Here is a 19,202-nt window from a genome sequence, read left to right as displayed (position 1 = left end):
AATATGGTGTCATTATTCAAGATATGCTCTCTTATCTCTCGAATCCTAATTGCATTGTTGGCCAAAACCATATTTATAATTGCAGTCTTTTGTACATCTGTAAACAAGTGTCCTCATCCTCCATGATGTCTTTGCCTTTACACTCTGTACAGAATTCAAACACAGTATGTGTTCAGCATAGGAACTATAAACAATGTACAAAAAAATGTAGTACAGCATGATAACCAACCTCATTCATTCAATGCAGTGCAGTAAATGGATGGCTTAGAGTTACAAATGTTTATGCAATACTATACAGTCATATGTATTTTACAGTACATTACTGTAATGCTAAAATAGTAATTAGATAGTTGCATACCTGTTCTCATTTCTGAAGGTTTGAATTATGGACGCCACTGTAAATCGACTCAAGTTGGGCTGGACTCTCAGTCCAGCCTCTCTCATGGTCAACCGTGGTTGATCACATGATCAACTAGTGTTGCCCTAATCTCATCAGAGATGGCTCTCCTTCCTTCTCTTCTTTGCCCTCGTCCTCTTCTTCCTCTTCCTCTCCCTCCTACTCCTCTTGCTCTCTGTTCATTGTTGGCATCCATTGTTCAAAACAGGTAATCTGACCTTTGACCTATTTATAGGCCTATACTACAGTAAAGCAAAGATTGGTTAGTGATCAGTTAAGCTATTAGTGTTTGCACATGTGAGGAGTGTGTGTGTGACCTGGTGAATAAGTGTAGTATTTTGTTTGCTTGTGTTTGGAAAAGGAAAGCAAGTCACTTCCTGTTAGAGTTTTGTGTTTTAGGTAGAGAATTGTGTGTGTAGTGTTTTGAAAAACGCTTTTTATGCAATTGACAACTGAGTCAAAAGCTGAGAAATAGCTTATGGTTATGGATATTTGGTGTGTAGTTTTGCACTTTGAGTGAGAGGTGTGACATGAAAAGATGTGTAATTACAAAAGGCTGCACTTCATTATAATGCAAGTTGTACTCTACTTGTGTGTGTGTGTGTGTGTGTGTGTGTGTGTGTGTGTGTGTGTGTGTGTGTGTGTGTGTGTGTGCGTGCGTGCGTGCGTGCGTGCGTGCGTGCGTGCGTACGTGCGTGCGTGCGTGCGTACGTGAGACATGCACAGTATACATTGTTGTCACTCTGCTTTATTGAGCAGTATATCACAAAACAAATCAGTGGTACATATCAGCTGCAGCTCAATAGAGACATGTTGCAATGGCACATTTATAGAACTAATACTGTTCAGTGTAGTAAAACAGTTTATCATTGACTACATATCCTAGGGACTGAGGCCAGCTATGTACTTTTTCAACTGGTCTGCCAGGCTGTTTTGGTTCATTTCCCTCAGTGTTTTGTAAATGGTATCCAGGTAACTGGTATCCGGGTAAATGAGCCTCTAAAGTTGACAAGGTAACCTGGATAGCCATCTATGCACACCTCCGGCAACCCGACGTCAGGACACAGTTTAACATTTAATTAATAAACGGGACAGCTGGGCTGAGGCTCTAGGTGTAGCCCTTCGGGACTGACCATCCGCCAGTTCCCTACACTGAAGCTTGGGTGGGCGATTGTCTGGACTGTCAAACAGCAGCTCCCCGAAGGTGGACATGTGCATGTCTCGATCCTCGTGTTAGCTCTTGTTGTCTAGCCTCATAGTAATGCCCTCACGGCCACAAGCCGTCAGCACGGCCACCAGGTCCGAGTCTCCGGTGCACACGGTCACGCTACCTTTCAGAACGTTGGCCAACTCCACGAGTTGCATGTCGGCTCAATGTAAACAATTGTATAGTCTCGGGGTCGGCGGAAGTCGCCACAAAGACGCCCTCATGTCCCTCAGGCCTGTCTATCGAACCGTCAGCATAGCCGGGATCTAGGTCTGACAGCTCACCACCCTCAGGAGGGTTCAGATCTTGGAACGTGTTCACGAATAGAATGTCGTCCTGACACTCCCGGTACACCAGGTACGTCTGGTGGAAGGACACCAGGTTATCGACCGAGGTTCCCTCTAGGGGTTCGTCCTCAGAGGAGTCTCCTTTCACGCCGGTCACTAGGAACAACTTGTTTTTCATACCCATGTCGGCCAAAAGCTTCATCATGGTGTATTCTATTGCGCACAGATTACGCTTACAGAATGCTATGTGAGGTAGCGGAGGGCCGTTCTGTCTGATCTCCCTCACGGCCGGCCCACGCCTTCCTTTACAAGCACTACACACCGGCTGTGTGCATTTTCCGAGATGTAACAAGACGCCAGGGTTCTGGCCATGCTAACTACGGACGCCTGAGGATCATCCTCGATATAGTCACTGTCCTTGACTTTGTGGATTACCATGAGATGGTCTATCAGAGTCCAATCCTGTTTTTGCCACGGTCTGTCGATCAATTCAAAAAACGCCAGGTGAGGGTTTGCGAGCATCGCGTGAAGGGCCTTGTGTTTCAACCCCATGTCCATCAATGCGTTATACCATCGAATAGAAGAGGGATGGCATAAGTCTAAAGTATGTCTACAGGGACAGTGTAGCCGGGCAATATGTAGCCGCGGGTCACCCTTTGGTTGGGTCTTTCATGCACCTCTGGGCAAATGCTGTACGGTTGGAGTCTTGGGGCGGCAGGGTAGCCTACAAATCTGTTGTTCTGCCCCTGAACAAGGCAGTTAACCCACTGTTCCTAGGCCGTCCTAGGCCGTCATTGAAAAGAATAATTTGTTCTTAACTGACTTGCCTAGTTAAATTAAGGTAAAAAAATAAAAAAATAAATTAAAATGAGCCCTGCTACAAGGAACTGCTCTAGTGTTGGCGACTCGAGCCCTGTTTGGATGGTCGCAAGGGAGCTATTGCGTTGCAGGAGCAAGGACACTACATGTACGTTTATTCGTCTTCATCGTGGTCGATTCCAACAGGAGAAACAACATCGGTGTCTCGGGTGATTGTCACCTGTACACTCTTCCTGATATTCAGTTTCTCCTGGTTGAAAAGTATGTTCCTGTAACACAAATCGGTAGGCTCTAGCCTTGGGGTCTCTCCCCTTGCAGTTGAGGCTCCGCTGGCCTCGACCCTCTCCACTCTCATGTTGACACACGTAGGTGCCAGACAGTTAAGCACCTGGGAGCAGAAACAGTTCAGTCACTGGAACTTCCGTCGCATTGTCTTAGAGATCGTGGGCCTTAAACAACTCCGTATGGTAACCTGGTTGGTGCATGGCCTATCATCAGATACGCAGCAGACCGCTCTGCCATGCCGGGGTACGTGAGCGAGAACATCAGCCACGTAAGCCACAGTTGAGTGTTGTATCGCCACAAGGTGGCCTGGTCTAGAACGTCTTTGTTCCTGGTCTTGAGCTCCAGCAGGGCTACGTCTCCCTTTACGGTGTCGTTGGCCACTAGGTCCACCTCGGTGTAGAAGCCCCATGTGCACCGGATGAACTTGCAGCCTTGCCTACAGCCATTGTGGTACGTGTACGATCCGGGTTTACATAACCTATCGGGCTTTAGCACACCGGCAACCTTGAGGCCTGCGCAAATGGGAGCAAGACGCAGAGCCTCAAGCTGCGTGAGAATGAGGCGCCACATGGGGCCGACGTCTCGCAGTCTCTCCTTTCCGTTGAACACGTCCTTGCACTGCACATCTACCGCAATGCCTATGACTGTGGACATATGGCTCATATCTCAGAAGCGTCTGCAAGCGGCTGGAGTCAGGGGTCTACACTTGAACAGTTGCATCATGGCTTCCTTGACCACCGATCCCTTGGACTCGGGCGCGTTAAGGTTTCTTAGGTACTCAGGCAGCCACTCCAGCGAGCTCTCGGGGATGGCGTTCAGGTCCTGCACATCCCTGGTGAACAGATCCATGCTTATCATGTTGTGGCCCGTTGAGCACTTCCTGCAGCACATGGTAGACACCAAGGTTCTGGTGATTGTACCAACAGTGGTCAGCTGTAGACTTGGCACACAGCGCACCACCGTAGCCCCGGAACTCGATGACAGGGTCCTGGAGCTTCATTGTATTAAATGTTCTAGGATTGTTAGGTTGCTGTGATAACCCTGTCCCTTTGTGAGAAACAGAAGTGGCACAACTAAGGTACCCGTACTATTGCAACGCCAGTAAGTAAGGAAGTTCAAAGCAGAAGGGGGAACAAGGCCCCAGGGATCCCCTCTGAGAGATTTGAATCGCAAGAAACCAGTTTAATAACAGAAGGTTAGGGGTCCCGAACGGCCCCATACTGAGCGCTGCCCGTTTCAGGGGCAAGTTGGGAGCCTCCATCGCAGTCATCACATCTCTCATCGTGGGGTTTCTTACCATCTCCAACAACATTCTGTACTTCATCAACAACAAACACGGTACAAGGACCTCAGACTCGCAGCAGTCGTCCCATTCCGAAGGCAGACCTGACTATGAGTATGTGTACATCCACTCTGGGATTGCCCTCGTCACGCTTGGTTATCTTGCCATGGTGGTGAGCATAGTGCTCAGCTACTTCGCCTCCAAGTGCAAAAAAAATGGACGACTCTGATGGCTTTTACAAGCGTCCGGAGTCCGTCAAGAGCACCAGGACCGTGATGGCATGCCTCATCATGATGAACATCGAGCTGTTCATGGCCGTGATCTCGGGCTGCATGGAGCTGCTTTACCAACCTATGATCAGCGACGCCCAAAGGTTGCATAAAATGGAGTGCGCTATCGCAGTGTTCAACATCATAATCTACATCATGTACGTGATGACCATGGTGCTGACTTCGACTGTTCTAAAGGGGAAGCACAAGGTGATCACGGTTGATGGTCCACGAGACATCCCTGAGGCTGTGGCGATACCCTCCTCAGCTCGTGACTGCATCAGCAGAAGCGTCAACTCGTACAATTCACAGTCGAGCTTCATCTAAGGACCTCGAGCCTCTCCCTGAAGTCTCCGCCGCTTGGGCTGAGTGGCAAAGGGGAACGTGGAGCAGGACCGCAGCCCAACCACGCAGGACCCAACCACGCAGGACCCAACCACGCAGGACCCAACCTCTCAGGCTCACCCTGAGGGCATCATTGGGAGACCTTTGCCTAATAGGTGTAGCTATCATGATATTTTGCAAAGAACCCTAAGTGTGTCCTGCTGCATTGTGGTTACATTCCAATTGTCAGGAGCTGCATCAGCAATAGCGAGAAGCGGATGCTCTGTACCTGGGTGCGTCTGAAGACATGAAACCAACCTTGAAAGCAGTCTCCCAAGAATGGACCCTATATCTTCTTCTAATGACTTGTTAAGTAACATGTTGTGTATGGTATATCTATTTCTTTATTAGTTCATGGAACCGAATAATAGACTGGAGGCAACAAGTAAAACCATTGTCCAAACAGCAGTATATTGTCCTGTGTGATGTTACCATAGCCCTCTGGCTTTTCTCACATGTCACAGGTATATAGTGTGTGTAGCAGTGGGCGAAGCTGTGCTACCTATTTGAATAAATGACAAGGATCCAATGTGTGAGCTTCTGTTCAGTCTTTTATTGACACATGTTCAAAGGAATACATTTTGAATAGGCACATAGGTTTGAATAGGTTTTTAGGGTGATAGGAACCGCTACATTGGTCCGGTCCATATCGGTGCCACACTTGACTTCTTTATTATAACCAGAACATCGTTGCGGGTAGGACAGTGGTAGACGGTGTCCATAAACTCATTCTTGAAGAACGGGTACATGAACGGGTACATGCAGCAGCCCACCACACACCTAGGGAATGACAGAGATGTGAGTTACTAGTTTCGTCATTACAACAGGCTGCCACAGAGATTACAACAATTATGTGGAGAAGAAGGGTCTAAGAACCCACCTCACCCCATAAGTAAGAACAAGGCAGTCCTTGCCATTGCCAGGGAGTCTAACTTATAGCGAATTACAGGCGTGTCATAGGAGTCTCTTCACCAGAGCCATGTACGTGCAGTTGACACACTACCACCATCTCGACACCTTACTAGCCATCATGGCGTGCTACTTCTACCCAGGAGTGGAAGGTTCTTATGACTATCCCGTGAGACAAGTTCACGGTGGGGCAGCCGCCCGACCACGCATCACAATCCCCCGTCAAGTCAGAGGGGAGAGGAGAAGAGTAAGGAAAGTATAGATACCATAATGCTAAAGTGAATATTAACATCCTATTCACGATACACCCACCAGCGGAAATCCCATTCCACCCTGGACCTGTTCCACTTATCCTTATTCTGTCAGGAAGCAAACCTCAAGACATTGACTTGGCCACCAGCTACTGAAAACTGTGTCTCATTTGGATGTATGTATGTACGTACGTACTATGGCCATGAAAAAGAATATGAATAAATTGTTCAACAGTCCATCTCACAGTTCCGTGTCTGTTGTTACATTGACTATGTATCGCTACCCCTACACCTGTCTCTCCCTCATTACTATGCAAGGCATAGCTCGCAGTGTTTCATATCCCAAATAGGATAGGCTTTGCACTCCCATCACTTATATTTTCAGCTCCAGGTTGGTGTTTTCATTGGGAGGGGAAAGCAGCATAAACCACCCCTGACAGAGATACGGTTGATTAGTCAGTCCTGCCAAGCAAATCCCCCCGAATGCACTCTGTGAGACTGTGACATGTGGTGACTGGGGTTGAGTAGCATATTGTTGCCTAAGTCAGTTGCATACATTTTTTGCCACAGAGACATTTAGACAGAGAACAGGACAGTGTTTCATAGAGACTCCACAATTGCCACCAGTGAGAACCCCCAGACATTATTCATATCACAGGCCTTGTGTTATGTGGCCCAATAACACTGTTATGCCAAGTTCACACACAACCCGGTGCCTGTGCTGTAAACACAACCTACCAACGGTCCTGGTATACGTGACAACTATTTCATGTGCCGCATCGGAGTGAAAAGAGAGGAGCTGAACTCCACCCTCAATTCGACAGCACCACTGTGGCAGCCAAGTGCAGGGACTATTACCCGGATCGGATAGAGCAGGACGTGAGACCAACAGTAGGGGAAGATGATGGGAAAGCACATGCCGAAGCACACAGGCTTTTCGGCTGCTCACAATTACTATTATGCTCACCCGCCACAGTGTTCCTAACCAAGAGATATGTTATTGATATAGTTTTAGAAAAGTTTGAGAAAGAGTTAGGTGTAAAGGGACAGACTGCTGGAAATCACAGTGTCCTGTCTGTGAAATCTCCAGGATGTGAGTTGAGGCAGGACCTCCCGCTAGTGTCCACGCGGGGGTACTGTTGAATAATATAAGTGAAATGTGTTTGTGGTTAAATAACCCTCCCGTCGTCCTGGGATCAGAGCGATCCAGCCAGCCACTGGCAAGGCGTATGCCATTGAGTGTAGAGAGTCTGAGAGTGTGGCGAGGTTGTGTGTGGCTCCTCGCTCTGCACTCTGTGCTCATGGGTCAGAGCGACCCAGGCCCTGTGTTTCCAGGGCTCCCGCTCTGCGCTCGTGAGTCAGAGCGACCCAGCCAGCCACTGGCGAGGCGTATGCCATTGAGTGTAGAGAGTCCGAGAGTGTGGCAAGGTTGTGTGTGGCTCCCCAATATACTAATATTGTCAGCGTCGCACAAAGTGACTGGCGCCCCATCCATGCAAAGTGTGCTCTTCCCCGCCACTCAGTGGACCCGAGCGGCCATTGCCGCGCGTTTCACAGCCGCGCAAGTTCTAGAACAGATCGTGTCCAGCGTGGACCAAGAAGAGTACTCAGGTTCCCAGGAGGAGGAGGAGGAGGAAGAGGTTTCAGAAGAAAAAGACGGGGAGGAATACAAACCCGAGAGCCGCGAGGTCGACGATGCTTCTTCTCCCTCTTCTGAGGAAGACCCCGAGGAAGCCCCCGAGGATGAGCATGACGACCAACACGAGGACCAACGCAAGGACGAGCACGAGGACCAATGCGAGGAAGAGATCTCCTCGGCTCCGGACCAAAGGGAGACGTTGCTGTCGAAAAACAGCAAAATAGAATGGTCCCCCGTGACCTACGGCCGCATCCACAGGGCCCGTGTGATCTGCCGGACCGGACGTGACTCCGCGACCCTTGCCCGCGACATCGCGTCCACCTTCCACCTGTTTGTCCCACCGGCGATAGAAAGGATAATTCTGGAAATGACAAACCTGCACGGGGCCAGAAAATACGGTGGCGGCTGACGAGCCATGGACGCTACGGACCTGCGTGGCTACGTAGGGCTGCTGATCCTAGCGGGCGTCACCAGGTCCCGAGGCGAGGCCGTGGCCAGCCTGTTGGACGCCGAGAGCAGCAGGACCGTGTTCCGAGCCACCATGCCACTCAAGGTCTTTCACAGGTACTCGAGGCTGCTGCGATTCGACGATCGGCAGTCAAGGCCCGCCAGACTCACCACTGACAAACTCGCAGCCATACGAGACGTCTGGGACCATTGGGCTGCGCGGCTGACGGCCCTCTACTACCCGGGGCCTGACGTGACGGTGGACGAGCAACTGCTCCCGTTCAGAGGTACTGTGCGTGTGTGTGTGTGTGTGCGTGTGTGTGTGTGCGTGTGCGTGCGTGTGCATGTAGCATAGCACTCATTGGCCTCAACGAGCCGGTAATGAAGCCAATCTCTTCTCCCCTTGCCAAAGGCCTCTGTCCTTTCCGTCAGTACATCCCCAGCAAGCCGGTGAAATACGGCATCAAGTCGTGGGTGGCCTGCGACGCCAAGTCCAGCTACGCTTGGAAGATGCAAGTGTACACTGGTAAGGTGGCCAGCGGAGTTCCTGAGAAGAACCAGGGGATGCGCGTCGTCCTTGATCTGACAACGGGACTGAGCTGTCGCAATGTCACCTGTAACAACGTCTTCACCTCCTACGAACTCGAAAGGAACCTCACCATGGTGGGCACGGTGAGAAAGAACAAGGCCGGGCTCCCGCCCTGTCAGGTCCTGTCCTCCAGGTTTGCCTTCATGCCCCTCGCCACTCTAGTGTCCTACCTGGCAAAGAAAAACAAGAACATGCTACTTCTGAGCACGCTGCACACAGAGGCCGACATTAGCGACCGCCGTGACAGGAAGCCAGCCCACGTCCTAGACTACAACTGCAACAAGGGTAGCGTGGACAACCTGAACAAGGTGGTCGGCACGTACAGCTGCAGACGGATGACTGCCCGCTGGCCCCTGGTCACCTTCCACAACATCCTCGACGTGTCCTCCAACAACGCCTTTGTCATATGGCGCGAGATCAAGCCTGACTGGATGCCTCGCAAGCGGAACAAGCGCAGGTTGTTCCTGGAGCAGCTGGGAAAGGCGCTCGTCAAGCCGTTGATCCAAAGAAGGCAGCATCTCCCACCGAAGCACCGAAGCGGCGTCAGCGCTCGTCAAAGTCCTACAGGGTGCTACGGCGGTTCGTGATCAACAGCGTGAGGAGCCCGCCGTTGGCCCGGCCGCTGCCCCGCTCGCTGCCCCGGCCACCAGGGCAAGTAAGAGGAAGAGGTGTCAGCTCTGTCCACCCAAGAAGGACTCCAAGACACACACGGTGTGCTGCAGGTGTAAAAAATACATCTGCAAAGGCTGTTCACACGCATACTGTCACACTTGCGCACATTGGGCCTTTAGCCAAGACGGGACAGGGTGATCCGGAGGACGCGGGGTCTAGACACTATACGAGGACGATGGGTGGGTTAAAGAGAGTGGTTTTGTAATTTGATGATACTATATTTAGAAAGAATCTAAGTAATTTCAAGTCTCATTCCTCCAGTTTGTTTAATAGGAACTATGTCATATAAAATATTTAATATTTAAATATTTTATTAAAATTTTAGCTTGTGCCCTCAAAAGTGACTATACCTCAGCAATTTATAATTATTTTTACAAGAAAGGTTAGCTTTTAAACCGTCTTTTGGAGTATGCAGCATTGCTAGTTGTTGCTTGTCTTCTCATTATAAATACTTTCGGGGATCATGTAGATTACATTTTAGATTAAATGCAGTTACATTTATTAACACATCACAATCACAAGCGTTTAATTTAATGTAATATATTGTTTTATTGTTGGGTATACAGTGCATTCGGAAAGTATTCAGACCCCTTCACCTTTTATTACGTTATAGCCTCATTCTAAAATAGATTTTAAAAATGTTTTTATCCACATCAATCTACACAATACCCCATAATGACAAACCGAAAACTGCTATGAGACTCAAAATTGAGCTCAGGTGTCTCCTGTTTCAATTGATTTTTATTTATTTTATGTTATTTCACCTTTATTTAACCAGGTAGGCTAGTTGAGAACAAGTTCTCATTTACAACTGCGACCTGGCCAACATAAAGCATAGCAGTGTGAACAGACAACAACACAGAGTTACACATGGAGTAAACAATAAACAAGTCAATAACACAGTAGACATTTTTTTTAAAGAGTCTATATACATTGTGTGCAAAAGGCATGAGGAGGTAGGCGAATAATTACAATTTAGCAGATTAACACTGGAGTGATAAATGATCAGATGGTCATGTGCAGGTAGAGATACTGGTGTGCAAAAGAGCAGGAGCTTTACCTAGCATGGACTTGTAGATGACCTGGAGCCAATGGGTCTGGCAACGAATATGTAGCGAGGGCCAGCCGACTAGAGCATACAGGTCGCAGTGGTGGGTGGTATAAGGCGCTTTATTAACAAAACGGATGGCACTGTGATAAACTGCATCCAGTTTGCAGAGTAGAGTATTGGAAGCTATTTTGTAGATGACATCGCCAAAGTCGAGGATTGGTAGGATAGTCAGTTTTACTTGGGTAAGTTTGGCGGCATGAGTTAAGGAGGCTTTGTTGCGGAATTTTAGAAAGACGCTTTTATCTCAGTCATGTGTGCATATATTTTAGATTGGAGATGTTTGATATGAGTCTGGAAGGAGAGTTTACAGTCTAGCCAGACACCTAGGTACTTATAGATGTCCACATATTCTAGGTCGGAACCATCCAGGGTGGTGATGCAAGTCGGGCGTGCGGGTGCAGGCAGCGAACGGTTGAAAATCATGCATTTGGTTTTACTAGCATTTAAGAGCAGTTGGAGGCCACGGAAGGAGTGTTGTATGGCATTGAAGCTCGTTTGGAGGTTAGATAGCACAGTGTCCAAGGAAGGGCCAGAAGTATACAGAATGGTGTCGTCTGCGTAGAGGTGGATCAGGGAATCGCCCACAGCAAGAGCAACATCATTGATATATACAGAGAAAAGAGTCGTCCCGAGAATTGAACCCTGTGGCACCCCCATAGAGACTGCCAGAAGACTGGACAACATGCCCTCCAATTTGACACACTGAACTCTGTTTACAAAGTAGTTGGTGAACCAGGCAAGGCAGTCATTAGAAAAACCGAGGCTACTGAGTCTGCCGATGAGAATATGGTGATTGACAGAGTCGAAAGCCTTGGCCAGGTCATTGAAGACGGCTGCACAGTACTGTCTTTTATCGATGGTGGTTATGATATTGTTTAGTACCTTGAGCGTAGCTGAGGTGCAGCCGTGACCGGCTCGGAAACCAGATTGCACAGCGGAGAAGGTACGGTGGGATTCGAGATGGTCAGTGATCTGTTTGTTGACTAGGCTTTCGAAGACATTAGATAGGCAACTGTTCATCCTTGAGATGATTCTACAACTTGATTGGAGTCCACCTTTGATAAATTCAATTGATTGGACACGCTTTGGAAATACACACATTGTTCTATATAAGGTCCCACAGTTGACAGTGCATGTCAGATCAAAAACCAAGCCATCAGGTCGAAGGAATTGTGGGTAGAGCTCAGAGACAGTATTGTGTAGAGGCACAGCTTTGGGGAAGGGTACCAAAACATTTCTGTAGCATTGAAGGTCCCCAGAACACAGTGGCCTCCATCATTGTTAAATGGAAGACGTTTGGAACCACCAAGACTTTTCCTAGAGCTGGCCACCCGGCCAAACTGAGCAATCAGGATAGAAGGGCCTTGGTCAGGGAGGTGACCATTCTCCCGATGGTCACTCTGACAAAGCTCCAGAGTTTGTCTCTGGAGATGGGAGAACCTTCCAGAAGGACAACCATGTCTGCAGCACTCCACCAATCAGCCCTGTATGGTAGAGTGGCCAGACGGAAGCCACTCTTCAGTAAAAGGCACATGACAGCCCACTTGGAGTTTGCCAAAAGGCACCTAAAGGACTCTCAGACCATTAGAAACAAGATTCTCTGGTCTGATGAAACCAAGATTGAACTCTTTGATCTGAATGCCAAGCGTCACGTCTGGTGGAACCTGGCACCATCCCTTACGGCGAAGCATGGTGGTGGCAGCGTCATGATGTGGGGATGTTTTTTCTGCTATACACATGCATGTGACAAATAAAAATGGATTTGATTTATTTAAAACATTTAAATAGTTTTGCTGCATTTGTTACGTTCAGTAAACGATCAGACTAGTCCTGGACAATGTGGGGTAAGTGAAACACAATATAAGAAAAAATGGGTTTGAAACAGAGAACTAACTGGTGTCTCCAAGTGGACACACACATCTCCAAAGTATTGCCAATGCACATTTAGGACTCAAAGAAGAGTCTTTAACTATAAGGTGCTTTTTAGGCTCTCCGAGCCGTGCCATTACGGAACTAGAGTAGTTGTTTTGTTTGGAACACAACCCTGCATCCCCACCATCACACACTTGCTGTTGTTGTTCATGCAGTCCAGAAATAACGCTTGTTCTATTGCCAACACGACTAGCTAGGACTAGCCATGAGTGCATTCAGGTGCTTGTTCTGCTGCAAAATTGCTTCACATTAGACAAACATAGGCTCATTCTGTTCAGAACAGGGTATGATGCCATGTCATCTTGTAACTGTACACCTACATACATAGTGATCAAAAACGTTGACACTGTATAGACTTGAGATATATGATATGGAAATATAAAGTGCACATTTTGGACGTACAGGTGTTTGGTTTGCTTGTATGACATCAAAGCGGTACTTATTATAATCCTCAATGCCTCATCTTCGAGAATACATAGAGTCCTCTTCATTTACAGCATTTCCCTCACTCAAACATCCAAAAGTTGCCCAATTAACGGGAGGGATGGGGGCAACTTCTTGTCACGTGCAGTGTGGCACTTCAGAATGGCTGTCAGTCAAAACCCGTACAGGAATGCAAGGTGCAGAGCCTGAGCTCTGACACCATTTATAGCATGTTAGTGTAAAGCCACTGAGTTCCAATTTAAGTGCTTATCAGTCCTGAAATTGTCAACCTGTATACAGGTACGAATGTAAAGGGCTACCACAGGCTTAACACCAAAAAAAAATGTATTCTCTGATTGAATGGTTTTGTTTACTGTTTATGGGCTTCATCTCAATCAATTGTGTTACTTTTCTCTACAAACTCATGGAGAAAGAGAGAGAATGGAGAGAGAGAGTGACCGTGTGTGCATGTAGATATGATAGTCTAATTTACTGTAATAAGTGCATAAACACTATTTACCATATAGAGAAGCAGTAAAAGTAGCACTGGGTAAAAACCAATCAATCAATCAAATGTATTTATAAAGCCCTTTTTACATCAGCTGATGTCACAAAGTGCTATACGGAAACCCAGCCTAAAACCCCAAACAGCAAGCAATGCAGATGTAGAAGCACGGTGGCTAGGATAAACTCCCTGAAAAGGCAGGAACCTAGGAAGAAACATAGAGTGGAACCAGGCTCTGAGGGGTGGCCAGTCCACCCCTCACCCTCAGTTCAGATTGAACATCTTGAAGAACAAACGTTCATGGATGATCAGCAGGGTCAAATAATAATCACAGTGGATGTAGCACGTCCGGTGAACAGGTCAGGGTTCCCTAGCCGCAAGCAGAACAGTTGAAACTGGAGCAGCAGCGCGACCAGGTGGACTGGGGACAGCCAGGAGTCATCAGGCCAGGTAGTCCTGAGGCAAGATCCTAGGGCTCAGGTTCTGGGGAGGGAGAGAGAGAATTAGAGGGAGCATACCTAAAATCACATAGGACACCAGATAAGACAAGATAATTAAACCAGATATAACAGACTGACACTAGCCCACTGGCACATAGACTATTTCAGCATAGATACTGGAGGCTGAGACAGGGGTGGGGATCGGGGGACACTGTGGCCCCGTCCAACGATACCACCAGACAGGGCCAACCAGGCAGGATCTAACCCCACCCACTTTTCCAAAGCACAGACCCCACACCACTAGGGGGATATCAACAGACCACAAACTTACTACCCTGAGACTCCTCCAACGTACGAGCAAGAGGGGGCGCAAAACCGGACAGGAAGATCACATCTGTGACTCAACCCACTCAAGTGAAGAACGCCTCCTAGGGACGGCATGGCAGCCAGTGACTCATCCCCCGTAATAGGGTCAGAGGCTCTTACTGGTGGCACAGATGCTGTTTCATCCTTTCCTACACTTAAATTGCCCGTGCCTAACGATTGCATCTGAAGCTGTGCTTGCAACACGGCTATCTTCACCATAAAGCGATAGTTCTGCTGTATGTTATGAGTACAGCGAGTACAACGGTGTTGAGGGCATTCTCCACCAGGATGATGAAGGTGTCACACGCCGACGTACAGAAACTGGTGCTGTTGATCGCTGTCGCCGTGTACGCGTTCTAAAACAGACAAACACGAGACAAAAGTATCATCAATAGCAATGTGTGATTGCTGTCTTCTTGGAATAAAATTCAATTAATTTATAAAGCCTTTTTTTATCAGCAGAGGTCACAAAGTGCTTATACGGAAACCCAGCCTAAAACCCTAAACCCTAAACGGCAAGCAATGAAGATGTAGAGGCATCTCCATTGTAAATTAGTCTCCATTGTAAAATAGACTGTTGTCAATGATATGGTGTGGAATCGTAAGAACAATCCACAACTCAGATGACAATAAATCGGATTCTGATAAAACACTAAATTGATTCACGTATGTTAGACACTTCTTCAGGCTCCACAAGCAGCAGATGCAGTCTTTCGGCATACAGCGAGCACAGGCATTTTTCTACAAACAGTAAAGGGCCAAAGGATATTCTGCATTTTTGTCCCTACCCATCATCTGACTTGATAAACTGGTAGTTCGTATAAGTGAAAGTGGGCATGTTTAAAGGCACAGTATGGGATATTTCTTGCTTATTTATTAATGGTCAAATCTGCCAAGACAACCAATGTGGAATTAGAATTCTGTTGTTGTTGATGACAGAAAACCTTCCATACACCTGCAATAGGTACTTGTTTCACATTTCTGATTCACACTCATTCTGCCTAGATCAGTAAAACAATTACAATCCTCTTGTTTAACTCTTCAACCCTGTTTGTATTGAGATAAGAAAACAATGTATCAAGAATGAAGAGAGATCAGCCATGTGAAGGGTTCACTCTGTTCCAGAGCACAGAGCAGCACAGAGCAGCACCGGGTGGGGAGGAGCATGTTGATGTCACTTTACTGAAGTGAAACTGAAGTTACTAGACGTGCTGCATGTTGCACACATGAATACACTATTTCAAACTCTTCAGAAATCTCTCTTAAACAGCTACACAGTCTCCGTTGATTTTTTTAAACTACAGTATATACTAGAGAAAAATCAGAAAACACGCCCTCACAATTTTACACAGACACAGGTGAGTAGAGATTTACAACGATCGATGAAGAAATATTACTGTGTATATTAATTTTATGGTAATCTCCATCTACAGTAAATATGTTTAACTATATTTAGTAAATTCACAAATTTATACTGCATGTAGTACGGTTAAACAACTTTAATCAAGATTGGATAATGTCCAGGGACCTGTGCCGTGTTGACAATGTCACTGAAACTATCGAGAGCTGACTCATTCCAGGAAATGGAAAATGCTCCATTATATTGTATTAATGACTGATTGATTATAATCTGGAGCTGGAGTCTGTTATTATTTTGATCTGAAGGTTTGCTGCAATTTGCTAAATAAAAATGTTGAACTTCGCTCTCTCTCTCTAGAAATGGCTTCCTCCAGCAGTCTCCTGTCTGAAGAGCAGTTCCTGTGCTCTATCTGTCTGGATGTGTTCACTGAGCCAGTCACTACTTCATGTGGACACAACTTCTGCATGGCCTGTATCACAAAGTACTGGGATAGCAGGGACCTGTACCAATGTCCACTGTGTAAGGAGACGCTCTACAGACAACCTGAGCTTCGTGTCAACACAATGTTAAGAGAGGTTGTAGAGAATTTTAAAAAGATGAGAGACGGAGGTAAAGACGAATCCCCTCTCAAACCTGGAAAAGTGCCCTGTGACACCTGCACTGGGAAGAAGCTCAGTGCCATGAAGTCCTGCCTGGTGTGTCTGGCCTCTTACTGTAAGACTCACCTAGAGCCTCATCAGATAGCCCCAGCCTTCAAGAGACACAAACTGATCGACCCTGTGGAGAACCTGGAAGACAGGATCTGTAAAAAGCATGACAGACTCCTGGAGCTTTTCTGTAGGACTGACCAGACATGTGTGTGTCAGTTCTGCACTGAGGCAGACCACAAGACTCATGACACAGTCTCTATAGAGGAAGAGTGTGGAGAGAGGAAGACTCAGCTGGGGAAAACTGAGGCAGATGTGCAGCTGATTATCCAGGAATGAATGCAGAAGGTTAAAGAGATCAAACTCTCAGTAGATCTCAGCAAGAGAGATGCAGAGAGGGAGATAGCAGACAGCATACAGGTCTTCACTGCTCTGGTGCGCTCAATTGAGAAAAGCCAGGTTGAGCTTGTTAAGGTGATTGAGGAGAGGCAGAAAGCAGTAGAGAGGCAGGCTGAAGGGTTCATTAACGATTTGGATCAGGAAATCACTGAGCTGAAGAGGAGAAGCACTGATCTGAAGCAGCTCTCACACACTGAGGACCACCTCCAACTTCTCCAGAACTTCCCATCACTAGTGTACAAACCTCCACCCACCAAGAACATGTCTGAGATCAGTGTTCACAGTGATCTGTGTGTGGGGACTGTGAGGAGAGCTGTGTCCCAGCTGGAGGAGACACTGAATAAAGAGTTGGAGAAGCTGCCTGAAGTCAAACTGAAGAGGATTCAGCAGTATGCAGTGGATGTGACTCTGGACCCTGATACAGCACATCACAAACTCATCCTGTCTGAGGATGGGAAACAAGTAAGACACGGAGACAGGGAGCTGAATCTTCCTGACATTCCAAAAAGGTTTGATCGTTTTGCCATTGTCCTTGGAAAGGATGGCTTCTCCTCAGGGAGATTTTACTATGAGGTGATTGTTAAAGGTAAGACTAGGTGGACTTTAGGAGTGGCCAGAGAGTCCATAGACAGGAAAGGGGAAATCAGACTGACACCTGAAGATGGACTCTGTGTTGTGTACCGAAGGGATGTAAATGTGTACAAAGCCAGTAACTCCCCCCTGTTCTCCTCTCCCTGAGAAAGAAGCCCCAGAAGGTGGGGGTGTTTGTGGACTATGAGGAGGGTCAGGTCTCCTTTTATGATGTGGAGGCCAGGTCTCATATCTACTCCTACACTGGCTGCACCTTTACAGAGAAACTCTTTCCATTCTTTGGCCCCTCTGATAATGATGATGGTCAAAACTCAGCCCCTCTCATCATCTCTCATGTCAATCACACAGGCTGATTAAACTAATTACATTCACAAATCATTGAATATATCAGTTTAGAAATTATCATATTTTGCCAGCCGACATGACACATGATTGGAATTTCCATGGATGCCCTCTGTAATCTCATCATCAAATGAACATGTACACTTCTTTATTCTGTTAGGGACAGATTGAATATTACTGGAGAGGGGCGGTCCAAAATATGGGAGCTTTGTCAAACCTTTTTCATTGCTTTGGTTGTGTGGGGTTTTGGGGGTTACAGGGGGAGGGTAGTGTGTTTTTTCCCAGATTTACATTCACCATTCTGCTCGTATTTTCCATACAAACAATGGCTTGACTTACTTTTGGTATTACCCTAATAAAGTTTAGAAACGTTTAGGAAGGATTGGTATGGTGTGGCTATCATTAAGCCTTAGCTACTGCAGGCCTGTGCTATGAAGGCAGTGTCCCCCTGTGCTCCAGGTGAGGGAGATAGTTTCAGGCCTACCAGAGTTACTCCATTAATCTACCAATATAATGCTCATCGTTATACAAAATATTCAGATTGAAAGCCTATAAATTTGCCCTCCTTCTGTGTGTCTATATCCGTGTAGAAGACGCAGTAGCCATCTGCCATAAAGAAATGCATGTCAGTGTCGTAGCATGCCACCAGCATCTCTCTCTCTGGGGTTAGGCCTAAGCTTATTTTCCTATATATATGCTACGTATATATATATTTATTTAAATGTTAATATCATACAGTGTACACCTAAGCCTATTGGCCTTTGCATATGCAATGCCTTGATACATTTAGTAATCAAATCTCTGACAGCTGAACCGTGAGGTGGACAACTATTATTTTAGGAAAGTACCTCCCCAAAAATAAAGAAAAATACTTGGCTATAAAGTTTTGCATATGCTACACATCGAAACACAATCAATAGTGTTTCTGTAAATTGTTATAGTCTGGTTTTAGTTACATGTAAATATGGTTTAATTAGCCAACATTCCTAATTTATTGAAGGTGCTGGCTGTCCAGGTTGGATTTGAATGCATATAGATGTTACATTTCTCAAATATCTGGTAAATTAAAGATTTTCCTGTCATGTTGTCCAGAGCCAGAAATGGCACATTGAAAAAGGTTTTAGAATAAATTCAAACAAACCTTTGTTTCATCACAAAACCCGGAGAGCAACCTTTGTCCAGTGAAGTCCCCAAAGCATATTGCATGGAACAAACAGTTACATGACCTACAGCAAGTTAGCATTTCTGACATTTTAAGACCTCTAATGATTTAGAACCACAGAGAGTTACCGCAAGAAGCAAAGAAAACAGGAGCTGCCTCTACTATTCCAGCACCATTTCAACTTAAACATTTCAACATCATCTGATGCTTAGTCTAATTCAGTGACAACTAAAAGATACCAAAAACAATTTAGTCCAATCAACGTAAGCTAAATATGATGTGGCTGTCTATGGTTCTAATTTCTGTGTGTATGTACAGAAACTCCAATGCCATCCTCTCTTTCATGGAGAGGAAACGGTCTATCACTCTGTCAAACAGTACACACTTTATTTTTTGCCATCCTAGGCTACTTGGCTACAATGCTTGATCGCTAGTTTAACTTCATTTCATGGGCAACGTTAGCTAGTTACAGTAAGATTAGCCTTCT

General features: G+C 46.6%; 2 pseudogenes; both read left to right on the top strand.

The window, feature by feature from the left end:
• The first annotated feature begins 5,960 nt into the window (after positions 1–5,960).
• Positions 5,961–14,574, top strand: LOC124013299 (annotated as a pseudogene).
• An 833-nt stretch (positions 14,575–15,407) lies between these two features.
• LOC124013336 lies at positions 15,408–18,894 on the top strand (annotated as a pseudogene).
• Positions 18,895–19,202: the final 308 nt, after the last annotated feature.

The sequence above is a fragment of the Oncorhynchus gorbuscha genome, linkage group LG24 (assembly GCF_021184085.1).
Source record: "Oncorhynchus gorbuscha isolate QuinsamMale2020 ecotype Even-year linkage group LG24, OgorEven_v1.0, whole genome shotgun sequence".
In the NCBI taxonomy this organism is placed as follows: Eukaryota; Metazoa; Chordata; class Actinopteri; order Salmoniformes; family Salmonidae; genus Oncorhynchus; species Oncorhynchus gorbuscha.
This window is presented reverse-complemented; position numbering and strand designations above follow the sequence as displayed.